The sequence below is a fragment of the Puntigrus tetrazona genome, chromosome 7, assembly GCF_018831695.1.
Source record: "Puntigrus tetrazona isolate hp1 chromosome 7, ASM1883169v1, whole genome shotgun sequence".
Lineage (NCBI taxonomy): Eukaryota > Metazoa > Chordata > Actinopteri > Cypriniformes > Cyprinidae > Puntigrus > Puntigrus tetrazona.
Window position 1 is genome coordinate 2,036,934 of NC_056705.1, and position 15,376 is coordinate 2,052,309.

Here is a 15,376-nt window from a genome sequence, read left to right on the forward strand (position 1 = left end):
GATGTACGGGAGATGAGGAAACATTTGCATTTTTATTTCTTCTAAACTTTTTTGGTATATTTTATCATGATAATGTATTACTGGCTGGCAATACTTTGCGTGCTCTGTATTGTTTTACAGTTTACTTCAAATGCAGAATGTGGAAAAAAAGGAAATTAAAAAATTCCAGACAGTTGAATTCTTACCCAAAGTACTGACCGATGCTGAAAGCAGAAGAGATTTTTTCAGAATACTGTAGAGTCAGCAAAACAAGCTGCTCATGTGGTGAACATGTACTTAGCTATAATAGGGATGAGCTTTATGTAATAGCAATCTAAAAGCTGTCCATACTTGTCCAAATAAAAAGATTGAAAAGATTTCCCAGCAGGTTCAGGTGATATAGACCTATTATGATTCATCATTAAATTAATATGAAATTGTTGCTGTATGGTTAAACATGGTTCAATAAACGCTGATTATGTTTTGCCACGTGGTCATTTGCAATATCTTGTATTAAACACAATGCAATACAAAACCAAATTAAATGTTTTAAAAAACACAGCATCATAAAAAAACCCATAAATATTACAAACAAAGGGTCTTCTAATTAAACTTTTCAAATAAACTAAATAATCTTCTTCCACTATAAAACCCTACATCGAGGTCTTCTAATAACACTTCCAATAAACAAAAAAATCTTCTTTAACTCTGTAATTCTTAAAGATTTGCAATATAACCACAATTCTATTTGGAAAATGAGAAAACAATGGCTTTGTTTTAAAATTTAATGTGTGTCCTCCATTATTATACTGAAGGTTAGATCTCTTTTAGTGATTTTAAAAATATCTCATTTTAAACCATTCATTAAAGTAAGTTCAAAAGGCTCTTGTGGTTAAACAATTCAAACAAAAAAAGATTGTCGTATTATTTTATTTTTTAGAATTATCTGAAGGTCTTGGGTTGAAAGTGAAGCGGCTTCTGCCTCCTAGTGGAGCAAACAGAAAGCTGCACTTCCATATTACAACAAGTAACACTAGTATATTAATAACACTCAGCACCAGGGGACACCAAAGTGTTTTTATGTGCAGTAGAGATGATTTTAATAAGACTATATGAATGAAAATAAATCAAACACATTTAACCATACCTATTGTTTAAATCACTTCCTACAAAACTAAAGCCATCTTTTAGATTTCATTATTTTCCCATATAAAATATGCAAACTTAGATAATCAAGACTCAATTCACTTTTGGTCAGACAATGCATCCTGTTTTATTCGTTTAAAACATACAAGGACATTATCTACTTTGAACAAACACCCAATATAAATCAAAGTGCACAAGGATTTCTGTAAGGGGTGTTTTTTAGTGTAAGTTGATAATATGTGACCCTTTCAGCTCTAATCGTGATATTCGCATGTTACTCACATGCTTTTTTTGCTAAGTTCACCATTAGTTTCACTACATAAAAAATGACAACATACGCATTTATGGATTATAAAACATCTGATAGGGATCGAAATGATCGAAAAAAGCAGCGCGTCCGTCACTCAAATGCCTCCGTGTGAAACCAAAGACACAAAAAGTGTCCCTTGTGCACAAATGCGTTCTGTCTTTTGAAGTTAATAATTTTCTAAAACGGTACAGAGTTGTTTGTTTAAACAGCGAGATGAAAAGCTAGTGACAGAAAAACATATTCTATGACTTGACGTACAGTCTACCAAATGTAAAAATACCTACCATTATACAGTCAAAAAACTACGCGCAAACCAGAAGTCGAACTATAAAGTCAGATATTATTACAAAAGCGGAACCAAGAAAACATCAAGTGCAACCACAAAGGTTTATGCAATGCCTGACAGCGTATACCCCAAAAACCCTCTTCCGACCCCACCTACTCTCTCGAGTTCAGACTGGCAGAGAAACTTCACGCAGTTCGCTCTTTCGCTTTCTCTGATTTCTTTAAGGCGTAATTTAGCTTTTCTGTAGCTCATCTCTGCTGTATAGACTTCGATTTGTGTCTGTTACATGTCGCGTTGATTTCTGAGGAGTTTGTGAAGGTTTAAAGTCGCAGAGATGAGTGAAGCAGAAGACAATGACATTCTTGAGCTGGACTCAGAAGCAGAGGACGGAGACATAGAGATGACAGATTTGGGTGAGTTTCAGCATCTTTACTTGTTTTTTCCTGTCTTTGTAGCTTGTTCTTTTACAAGACTCCGAAAAAAGAGGGCATTTGACTTTCTTTTTTTCTCCAGCAGGTCTGTTGAGCTTATCAGAATTCATATTTTAGAGATAACATACATAATGCGTCCAAAATAATTCAACATAAGCAGTGAATATTTATGTAAAACGCAAAACAAAAGAAACAAACGCAAAAAAAACAACCCACGACCTAACCAGTTGTATATCTCATCACTGTCCTCTAAATGGGCATCTGAACTATCTCCTAAGTGATATTAGTAATATTGTTTATTGTGTGTATCTTCAGTCATGTTTACCCTGCTAACAAAAAATAAACTCTTAAGAACGTTTTGCTGACATTGCTTAAAATGTTTTTTTTAATGTTTCCTGAACAAGCTTTTCTTGGTTATGTGAACACTCGAGGGAACATTGTATCGTTTTGTAAACATTTTGGTAATCTTAGTTCTGAATGTTCTCAGAATGTTCTGAAGTGACATATAAAACAACAACAAAGGCCTACGTGAAAGATGTTGCTTAACTGCATATGCATGCACTAAAAGTCAAAACATTACATGAATTTATATAATTCTTGTAGTAATAACAGTTATTATTATATATATATATATATATATATATATATATATATATATATATATATATATATATATATATATATAACAGTATCGATAACAGTATGCACACATGTATCTAAACCAGAAAAGTCTGAAATACTCTGTGGATTTGCTTTAGTGTGTGTTTTATGGATGGTTTTATTTCCCATGCCGGAATGGGAGTCTGTTGTGGAGGCGTCACATGTTCCTGGACAGATGAGTTTTCCTTGTACAGACTGTTTTGGGCCGTTGCTATAGACTTTTTCCGCTCAGTCAAGCAACATCTGACTTGAGTAAATTTTTTCCCATTATGCTTTGCTCTCCGGCTGGTTTGTTTTGGTTGGGTTTTCCCTTATGAGTAAACATCAAATCAGAGAATTCCAAAGTGTTCCCATGCTGTGTGTGAATTAGTTTGATTAGTTTGAGTGTAACAATGTTTGATGCTTCAGTTTAAAGCAATGCCCTCACCTCACCCTCAGGCCATCCAGCGTGTGTATGACATTGTTTGTTCATGGAAACAGGTTTGAAGAAATGTAGCATTGCATCACTTGCTGAGCAATGAATGCCCTGCAGCGAATGGGTGCCGCCAGAATAACGAACAGCTGATAAAAAAAAAAATCACACTTTTGGCTTTTGAATGCTGCCATTATTGTAATTATTATTTTTTTTTCAGTTTATTCTGAAGAGTTGCCAACATACAAATCTATGCCAAAAAGGTCAAGCTGTGCCAAAAGTGGAACGGGTGTGTTTCTTTTCAGTTCACCTTGAAAAACATAGGACAATGTTATTAGACAAAACACACACACACACACACACACACACACACATTGTAAGTTCATAACAAGTTTCATTGTTTATTAGTGGAACATTTATCTAAAGTATTTCAGTTCATTAAGGAACTTTTATGACTTTTTAGTTCTTTTGCGCCACTAAATGGAGATGATTTTGAGCTTTCTATAACATCCCTTTTCTGTTTACAGGCTGAATTCAATGGTAACCCTGATTCACTATTTTTCAACGATGGAAAGAGAAGGATTGACTTTGTTTTGGTGTATGAGTCTAAAAATGTATCTGAGAAAAAACGCTCAGTTATGAAGAGAAGAGTAAGTCGAGGTCACTTTCACACATTCATTTACTTCATCTTCTGACCTTTTACAAGTAATCTGAACAATTATTTTAAAGGGATAGTTCGTAAGATACACAGTTTAAAAAAGAAGACAAGAGCCAATGACTAGCGTAGTTTCTTTTCCACATTAAGAAAGTTGGAATAGAAATGCTAAACTCCACAGTTTTGTAAACTTTATGTTTCAGAATGGCAAATTCTTTTTTTTTTTAAATCCCAAAGTCCTTTGGCTCTCTCTAAAAAAAACTTGCTCTTTAAATGTTTTTATAAAATGTTGTTTGCTGTTAAAAAAAGAAAAGGAATGTTCATAATCAGGGCCGTACTCAGTACTGAAGTCCCCGAGGTCTGGACCTTTGTATTTTTTTATACTAGGTTGACCATACTTGCCATTTTCCCAGGATGCGTGCGTCCTTGCCAGGATTTTGTACTGCTTTGATTCAGAGTACCTTGAGAGTGTTTTGAAAACAAGGAATCAATGTCATAAATCGATCAGTCTGCACGCAAACAAAGCCAAAACGTAGATATTTGAGGCGATATAGAAATCCTGGCCAGGACGTGTCCTGGGAAATGGCACGTATGATCACCCTATTGTATACTATATCTTCACATTTAATTTGATTCTCATGTTTGAGATGAAAAATACTTTATGCTACTACTGCCCACTAATTTGGTTTTAAGTTTATATTATGATCCGATTTATGAGCCTTAAAACATCTTAAAATGCACACATGTAAGTCTAACATTTCACGGAGGGAGTATACCACCAAACCCCCCAACAATATTAATGTGTGATATTTGATTACACATGCAAAATCTTTTTTTATCTACATTGCCTCTTTTTTCCTCAATTATTGTCCAGATGAGACGCAGAGAGCTCTTTGAAGGAAGCCTGATGAATATGGGTGTGGAATTGGAGGCGACACAATCCGTAAGTCATTTAATCGCACAGCATCTTTCTGTAGAGATGTTTTTCTTTTTGTTTCTGCATTCCTCGTGCCTGGTTTTTATCGGTTTTACCTGTAAATATGGACTTCTCAGGAAGGATACTGCGAGTCCTGTCTGAACCTGCTGTTATGTTCTGCAGGAATGTTATTGTTTTGACGGCACGTACATCTTCCTGTAGCGCTGATGGGAGAGTTTCCTCCTTCTGTTTTTTAGGTAATGGACGAAGCTCGTCTATGTGAAAGTGCACATGCCTTTTGAGGTTTTGTGCACTTACGCTGAAGTCCTGCACATCAAACTGCCCATTCAGGCCAACGATCTGGCTCAACAGTCGGCTGCGTACAACTGCTTCACGCACCACTTCTACCCCAGCGAGGACGTCATCGCCAAGGAGCCCGACTACTTCACGGCTCCTTTCAGGAAGGACCAGCTCAAGTGTTTTTGCATGAAGGATAGAGAGCAGTTCTTCACGCCGGCCATGAGAAGCAGAATGGTGCGTTGAGCGGCTCAGAGTTGCTGTGTGTCTCACTGTTCAGCTGTGTTTTACTGATATGCTGTGTATTTCAGGCCTACTACATCCTCTGCCGAGCGCCGTATGACATTAAAGGAAACGTGAAGAAGTTTGGTATCAGTAAGCTGCTGGATGGAGGCGTGTACAAGGCTGCGTATCCCTTACATGATGTAAGTATTGTCCGTGTGCTGGTTAAATAAAATGAAATGTTGGTAACACACTAATGAAATGTCAAAAGCACCGAAGAACAATTTAAAAAGAAAATCTGACATGAAACAATGTATAAATAATTTTTTTTTTTTCAAATTTATACATGTATGTGTTTGTATTTATTATAAACATTCACACATATTATGTAAACAATAAAAAAATATATATAAAACCTTTTTACTTGAAATGAAATAAGCATCAACTAATGGAGGCAGTGGGAACAGTGGATGAAGCCAAATTCTGCGTTCTTGTTTTATTTCTCTTCTTTTAAGAAAATGTGATATCAGGTGAATGTTGTAAGATCACGGCCCAGTGTGAAATGTATGTTTGTATGTTTATTGTTTATTATTTATGATCATCTACAGGCAGTGCAAAAAGATCACCTTTGTTGTGTCTATCATTCATGATAGTGTCTATCATTCAGTTGATCAGTCTAGAATACTATAAGATAAAGTCATATCACTTTTTCTTTGGAAAAACAAAGGTGTTGAAAAAGTGAAAAGAAGTTTTTCCAGAATTGCACGTTTCTGGCCACTGTTCTATAGAGGAGCTAAAGTGATAACTGATTATCGATTTACTTTTTTGTAACAGTGCAGATTTAATGTGAAATCTAAAGAGCCGGATTGCCCCTAACAGCGCTTTCTGCTGTATAATGAGTGGGCTCATCCCAAGAGCTTCTATAAGATGCAGCCGCTGGATCTGATCAGGTGTGTTCATGTGTTTATGACACTTCTGTTTTTTCTTCTGGTCTCCTCTGGACGGATGAGCTTGTTAATATGCTCCTCTGCTTTCAGGAAGTATTTTGGTGAAAAGGTCGGCATCTATTTTGCCTGGTTGGGTTTCTACACGGTCATGTTGACTCTTGCTGCTGCAGTCGGACTGGGTTGTTTCATATACGGATACACGACTAGAGAGAGCAGCACATGGAGGTACAGCAGACTTTTTTATTTTGAGTAAAAAAATATAATAGCAATTATAATTATAATAGTAATTTTTTTTGTAAAAATAATACATTTGGTCAGAAACTTAAAAAATATAAAAACAAAAAATAATAAATGACATAAAATTGTATTAAAATAAATAAATAATACCTCTAACAGTACAGCATCACTGCAGTTTAATAAAGTTTGTCCAAATTAAAGTGAAATATTAATGTTATTATTAAATTACATAATAATTTTTATTTAGTAAAAATATAGTAACTGTCAGTATTATTACTATTAAACATTATATATATGTTTGCTGTTTCTATTATTATATAGCATTATTTATGTATGAAGAAAATGTTGGCCAAAATTGAATATTAAATAAATTACAATAAATAAATTAAAAATCAAGTAAAGCTAAATAGTAAAACTTCAAATAAATTAAATAAATTACAGTGTATTAAAATACCTTGTATAAATACAGAATACCTCTAACAGTACTGTACTATTGTTAGTAGAAAACAAAAAAATATAAAATATAAAATTTATGAAATGTAATAGTAATTCATTGTATAAATTGGGTCTTTATACCTACAGATACCCAGCAGAATTTTGCATCCCTATAAATAAACAAAGAAAATTTTTATTGCAGTTTGTATTAGGGAAAAAATAGGTTCTTCCTGAAAAAGGCTCATGCTTTTTTTTTTTATTTTGACTGATTATAACACTTTTTTTGGCAGCAAAGAGGTGTGTGACCCTCAGATTGGTGGAGAAATCGTTATGTGTCCGCAGTGTGATAAAATATGTCCATACTGGAGGCTGAACACCACGTGTGAGTCATCTAAAGTGAGTCAGAGACACACAAACCCACAGCCTGCCCTCTGAGGATTGTGGGATTTGGAGTCTGATCTAAGATTTAACTGTTGTTTGTTTGGTTTGCGAAATGCTCTGAAGCTGAAAATGTGTTTCTGTATTGGTTTTCCTCCACAGAGACTGTGTATATTCGATAACTATGGGACATTAGTGTTTGCAATCTTCATGTCTGTTTGGGGTGAGTTATGCCATACGCTGCTAATATTTCCAAATCTTTGTCTGCTGGCAGAAAGCCTGCTCCACATTGCAGCTTATGCTCATGTTTGTTAAACCTTCTGTTGCATAAGTATGTTTGTAGTTTCAACAAAGCTTTTGCTGTTTCATTGGTAACATTATACATTAAGGCATAGTTTTTTGACATTAGTTACCTTCAACAGTTAACACGAATGAACAAGTGAAACAAACTAAAAACAAATTATATTATATTATGTTAAAAATGTATTATATTAATGTATGTAATGAATAAGAAAAATTTCTAAGGATGACAAAAACACAAAGTTACTAAATCGAACAAAAATGAAAATGGAAATTATAAAATGTGAAAATTAATTCAAAATATTATTTTAAAAAACTACTTTTCAACTCTACAACTTTAGCAAAACCTTATGAAATTAAAATAAACAATTTTGCAAACTGAATTAATATATTTAATGAATCAATATATTAAAATCTTTAGTTTTTTAACACTTTGCATAACAGTGACAAATAAAGCTTTTCATAATTTAATTTAATTTAGATTTGTCATTTTAAACCATTTATTTATTTTCATAAAAATGAAAATATTAACATACTTTAAGTTGTATTATTAATGCTATTATAGTTTTCATTATTAGTTTTGAATCACGTTTAATTTAATTTGAATGAATACTGTAAGAAATGCATTGTTTATTTTTAAAGGGGTCATGAACTGAGAAGCCAAATATCTCTTGATCTTTCAGCATAATAAGTCATCAAGTGCCTGACCTCGTCAGTAGGAACTCGGCCCTTTGTTATTTTACTGCGGGTTTATGTACAAACAAGGCACAGTTCGAAGCAGGATTTTCAGAAAGATAGTAACTAAAAGATCGTTTCATATGTGCTGAGTGTTCAGAGAGTAAAAAAAAGGCCAGAAAATAGCCTATTGCTTCTAAATTATGATGTTTTTTTATTTTAATCTATAAGTGGACCCCAGAGAACAGTACAGATGTTGTTCATGATCCCTTTAATCCGGGTATTACTGTAATGTTGTAGTGCAGTACCGTTGTGTATCTTGTCATTTAGGATGCTACATGTGTTGCCTTTGACAGTGACTCTGTTTCTGGAGTTCTGGAAGCGCTATCAGGCCGAACTGGAGCACGACTGGGACACGGTGGAGTTTCTTCAGCAGGAGGAACAGCTCTCGACCGAATCACGAGGCCAAATGCACCTATGAGAGAGTGAACCCTGTTACACAGGCATGAGTTTCAGTGCATTCAGCGCCTCTGTTCAGATCAATTAATTGTTTTTATTTAACAAAGAGCTTGTGTGTGTTTTTGTACAGGAGAAGGAGAAGGTGCCGCACACGGCCTGCGGGAAGTGCATGAGAGTGTCGTGTGGCATCAGCACTGTGTTATTCTGGGTAATATTGAGCTTTCTCTTTTGTACATGCAGTTAAATATTTAAAAGGGCATCTAAAAATCAACACAAAGTAATAATGCCATGGTATTCCATATAATAATAACAAAATTTATAATCCATAATTATATCCAAGATTTTAGAATTAAACTTCTGTTTAGTACCTCTGTTGTAAAAAAAAATAAAAAAAAAAAATATGTAAGGGTTTATTTAATTTTTATTGAATTATTATAAAAATGTGATGTTTTATGTCTGATGATTATTATTATTATTATATTTTTTGACTCATTAAAATATAATCCAGAAAATAAAAAGGAAAACACAGAATTAAGAATAATTTCTTAATCTAATCTAATAATATATAAAAATCTAAAAAAATGTAGTCTAATCTAATCGTGCACAAAATAATTAAAACACAAAAATTTTATTAAAAAAATGGGGAAAAAATTAATTTTTCGTGAGAGCCGTGTTCTGATATCACATCACACATGTAAAAAGCTTTAAAGCATCATCTGTCTGCCCGATGGTTTTGTCGTAGGTTCTGTTGATCATAGCGTCGGTGGTCGGTGGCGTGATCGTGTATCGCCTGTCGATGTTCATCAATTTTCTGCTAAGCTGCGCTCTGATCTGAAGTATACTAAGGAGCTGGAGCCATTCAAAGAGTATGTCACCCCTCAGATGGCCACGTCCATCACGGCCTCCATCATCAGCTTCATCATCATCATGATTCTTAACAATGTCTATGAGAAAGTGGCCATCTGGATCACAGACTTGGTAAGTGACCCTTTCACTGCGCACTACTTTGCTGATTCCCATCAGTTTTTGTCCGCTGAATCCCTCTGAAGCCTGGGTTATACTTTCCAAGTGGGCAGTCTGGACTCCTTGTATTTATACTACGAAATACTGCATGTTCAATACATGCTCAATACAGGCTTGAACAGTAAACAAACATGTGATGCACGCAGATGTCCACACAGAGCCTCTCCAAGACAATATTTACGTCACGTGGACAATAGTGAACCCTAGCACACGGAAAGTATAACATAGGCTTGAATGATATTATTTATTATGTAATAATTACATTTTTATTAATATAGCAATATGTTTGCTTTAGTGATATTTCTTTGTTTAAACATTTTTTATTAGTTTTCAAAACCTTTTTTTTTATTCTATATTTTTTATTAGTTCATGTTTACTTTTCATTTATTTGCAGTTGGCAATTTTAGTACTTCGATGTAAAATTATCTACATTAACATAAAAGTCATAAAAACTAAAATATACATGAAAATAAAATCTGACTCAAAATAGTAATAAAATTATTTGTCAACAGTTTTTTTTCTTTTACAAATATTTTTAGTAATTTTATGTTCCATTACAAAAAGAACCCTGATTAGCATGTTTTTTTTTTCATTTTTATTTTAAAGAATTTATTTATTGCATTTTTTGTATTATTTATAAGCCACTATATTTATTTTACTTGAATATGTTTAGTTAAATCTTTAGCATTTAATATTTATTTTTATTTAAATATTATTACTAAGATTTTATTTTTATTTCAGTTGTTATTTAGTCATTTATTTCTTCAATACTTCAATTTAAAATAGTTGCACAGGCAATATTTCCATTCACTTTTTCTTTAATTTAATTTTTGATAACAATAATAATAATTTGCATGTTCATGTTTCTCTAATGCGAGTTAAAGGTCTCATGGCATGCAGGTAAACAAATAAAATATTGTGCTATTTTAAAACTCTTTATTTAGTTTTTGCAATTTGTCATTTTATCATTTGATTCATTATTAGCTCGCAAACCCGTGTTTAAGGAAACCCTGACTTGCTTATCATGAACGCTCATTCTCTGTGTTTCAGAGCTGCCGCTTTGGACCAAAACAGAGTACGAGAACAGCCTGACGCTGAAGATGTTCCTCTTTCAGTTTGTGAACTATTACTCGTCCTGCTTCTACATCGCTTTCTTCAAAGGGAAGGTGGTGGGCTATCCGGGCAGCCCGTCTACTGGTTTGGTATGTTCGCAACGAGGAGGTGAGACTTTTCTGTGAGCTGAAAACTTTGCATGAACTGATATACAACTGTATTCCTCGAATGTGACATGTACAATGTTGTGTTCAGTGTGATCCCGGTGGCTGTCTGACCGAACTGACCACACAGCTGTCCATCATTATGACAGGAAAGGCCATCTGGAACAACATACAGGAGGTCCTACTGCCGTGAGTTTCCCACACAAACCTCAAAGTGACGTTATCACAGAAAATCATTCAACCTGTCAACCTATGTTTGGAAAAACAAACAACATTCATGTGTAGATTAATGCAGGTACATTAGACAGTGGAAGACAGTAATGTGATAAAATGACTAGAATAAGCTAATAAATCTACTGAAAACATTGAGTGAGTGGAAACATTTTTTATCATATTTATTAATTTTGCTATGTGCTTTGGGCCTTTTTATGAAGTTTTTGTATGTAGCTGTTAGCAATTGTGCTTTCACTTGTGATTTCAACTTAAAAAAAAGGCGTTATTAGTTTAATACTTTAGTGAGACCCGATGTTGGTGTAGTAAAGTATTTATTAAGATTTAGATTTTAATAATTATGTTGTGTGTTTTTGTCTTTTATTGATTTACTATCTGCCCTGATAAAGGTTATTATAGTTTATTTGAAATAAAATAAATGTTAACTGAATCAACAAACAAAAATCTGAACTAAACTTTCTAAGAATTCTAATATCTCAGTGACACTAAAATAATGCTGCCACTGGCACAGTTAAAAGCGGCGCTGAATAATCATCATTGGTATTTCTAGGTGGGTGAAGAATCTGATATTTTCGTCATTGCACCCAGGTGGGTTCAGAGAAAGTGATTCCTCGCTGGGAACAGGACTATCAGCTCCAGTCCATAGGAAAGCTTGGCTTGTTTTATGAATATCTGGAGATGGGTGAGACTTTACACACAAATGAACCATGAAATATTGCTGATTACCAACACAGTTATCTGAAAGGGATAGTTTACCAAACATTTGTATTTGCTAGAAATTATTCCTGCTAGCCACCCAAGATATAGGTAAATTTTTTCTTTAGCAGAACAGTGCATAAGATATTTAGCTACAATTGTGGTCCTTGGTGATTTTAAAATGCAAGTCAATGGCTATCGGCTCTTTATGAGTCAAAACAAGCATATCAGTCAACATCAAATTAATTAATACCCTTGACTCCTTATGATATATTAAGGCATGAAGCGAAACAATTGGTCTGTGCAAGGAACTGCATATAATTTATAACATTATTAAAACTTTGAGAGAATTGAGCAAACAGGAAAATCTGTTTTTTTTCCTAAGCCAGTTTTTTCTGACAGTTTGTTTCAGTGAACTGGTTCAGATAACTGATTCAATTTTGTTTACATAAACATGCAATGACATCACATATAGACAAATAAATGACCAAAGCACTCGACATTGATGTGAAATGTAAATGTTTTATATGTCTAAACCATATAAAAGTAATAAAGTAGTCTTCATCGGCTTACCTAAACAATGAGAACCAAAATAAATGAATAAAGTTTAAATTGAGAAACTTGTAGATCTGAGCTGCTTGAGTTGTGAACTGTTTCAGACTGATTCAGTCCTACTTTAAAGAACTGGTTTAAAAGAGTGATTTGTTTGTGAACCGATCATCACTCCAGACTGTTTGCTTTAGGCTTTGCATTACATGATAATGCTGTAAGTAATGTTCAGTTTATTAGGTGCCTTTTTCACACTTTTTGGGAGGGTGGTAGCCATTTACTTGCATTTTATGAATCACCAAAAGACACAGATTTTAGCAGAAAATCACCTGAAAATATGCTTAATAACACTTTATGTTTTATATTTTATACTTTATTTTATTTTTTATACTTTGTACACTTCTTCTTTATATATTTTTATATATATATATATATATATATATATATATATATATATATATATATATATATATTTTTTTTTTTTTTTTTTTTTTTCTATTCCGATGCTGGACGGTTGTAAAAAACATTTCACTGCATGTCGTACCATGTATGTATGTGTATATGACAAATAAAATTTGAATTTGATTTAAGTCACCTTAACTTCGGGTGGAGTAAATTAGCAACACGTTTATTTTTTGGTGTTGTAATATTTCAGTTTATTTGTCTGCAGTGATCCAGTTTGGTTTTGTGACTCTGTTTGTGGCGTCCTTCCCATTGGCTCCTCTCCTGGCTCTGTTTAACAACCTGTGTGAAATCCGCGTGGACGCCTGGAAGATCACGACTCAGTTTCGGCGGGTCGTTCCAGAAAAGGCCCAGGACATCGGCGCCTGGCAGCCCATCCTGCAGGGGGTGGCGATTCTAGCGGTGGCCACAAACGTAGGTTGAGAGGAAGTTGTTGCTTTGGCATCTTGTGTAAATGAGCTCACGTTCTGGTTTTTTCCCCTTCAGGCTGCCATCATTGCCTTCACCTCTGACATGATCCCTCGGCTGGTTTACTACTGGGCGCTTTCTGTCAGTCCTTATTCAGATGGCTCTTACCACACGATGACAGGCTTCATCAACAGCTCGCTGTCCGTCTTCGACATTGACCACTTCAATTCTAACAGCAGACCGGAGGAAAGCATCAAGCCATACTGGTTCAGAAACATTACTACATGCAGGTAAGCTTGTAAAACATAACCAGCTTTTAACTGCAATAAAATGCTCAATTATTATGCTAAATTGCTTATTCTTTTATAAGCTTGTCTCTCTTCAAGCTGTCTTCTGCATGTTTATTAGGGAATGAATTGGTTATTTGGGATTTAATAAACAACATGGTAATTTAGAAAAGTGAAAAAAAAAAAATATATATATATATATATATATATATATATATATATATATATATATATATATATATATATATATAATTTTTTTTTGTATAAAAAATATTTTATAAATATTTTTAAATATTTTTTTATTTTATTTATTTATTAAACAAAACTGCATTGTTCAAGTTCAGTTGTTGTTCTTTAACTGTGACTGTGGATATATATTATACGACTCTTCTTATGTTCTCAGATATCGTGATTTCAGGAATCCTCCCAGTCATACCAATCAATATGAGCACAACATATATTATTGGCACGTTATTGCTGCCAAACTGGCTTTTATGATTGTGGTTGAAGTAAGTTACTAGATGTGATATACAACTAATGATATCTTAATACATCTGTTATATTTATCTGTTATAAATATGTGTTTTTTCTTCTTCTCACAGCACATTGTTTATTTCACCAAGTTCATGCTGTCTTACATGATCCCGGATGTGCCGGAAGCTCTGAAGGAGCAGATCAAAAGAGAGCGTTACCTGACGAGGTCATCCTGCATGAAACCAACATCAAACAGTTTAAGGAGCTCATGAAACCTGTCACTGATAATCTGCTACTCGAGATTGAAGAACCAGAGTTGGATCTGAAACTGTGAAGCCTTAAAATGCCAACTCACACCTGAAACGACATCCGTCGCCTGAACCACAGCCCATATCAGACTTAAACCTCAAACACAACCGAGAATGTTTGCATATTCATTTTCATTTTAGCAGCCACTGATGGTGTCTGAATGAGGATATTCACTTGCTGCAGAGAAAACGGGAGCAGGATGTTTAACCACTAAGTTTAATATTTTCAGAAATTGCTCTTTATGGGATATAAGCTTCAGTTTGTTGTGGATGGCCACTAAAAATCTACAGGCTCTGACAATCTGTTCAATGCATATTGTTAAATATTATATATTATCAAAACCAGATAAACCACTTTTTATTGAACTATTGTGCATAATCTGGTAAAACGATTAAAGATATTTTTATTATAAGTATTATGCTGACAAATAATTTTTTGTGGAGTTTATATAAAACAAGCAGAGCACTTAATTAGTTTTTAATCAACCTATACTAACAAAAAATGTAACCATGTTTTTTGGACAATCATGTACTATGGTATTTGTTTAGCTGAATGTGGTGTTTATAATTAAGGTTTATTGTGGTAATAAGGTATTACTTTGGATAGTATCATTGTACCATGGTACAGTTGCACATAATAATATGAGCATAAGATGCCATAAATTAAGTTTTTTATTAATATTGTTTTGGGTCAGCTGACATCATGCTCTGTATGTTTGTGAATATTACCAGTGTTTTTTTTTTTTTACCAATTTGTAAAATACAATGTTTACATATACAAGTACATGTTATTTGCACATATCGACCTCAACATTTTTATATAAAACAATAAATATTTGATGATGTACATGATGTTTACATAATTTCAGGAAACATGCATTATTTTAAATAATTTGCTATCTATCTGTATTACTTGCTACTTACCACAGTAAACGTAAAATACAAGCTTTTCATTTTGTCTTAAGGTTTTAGTAAT

The 15,376-nt window shown here is 33.7% G+C and overlaps 1 pseudogene; it reads left to right on the plus strand.

Moving 5' to 3' along the window:
* Positions 1-2,045: 2,045 nt before the first annotated feature.
* On the plus strand, positions 2,046-15,247 carry LOC122349154 (annotated as a pseudogene).
* Positions 15,248-15,376: the final 129 nt, after the last annotated feature.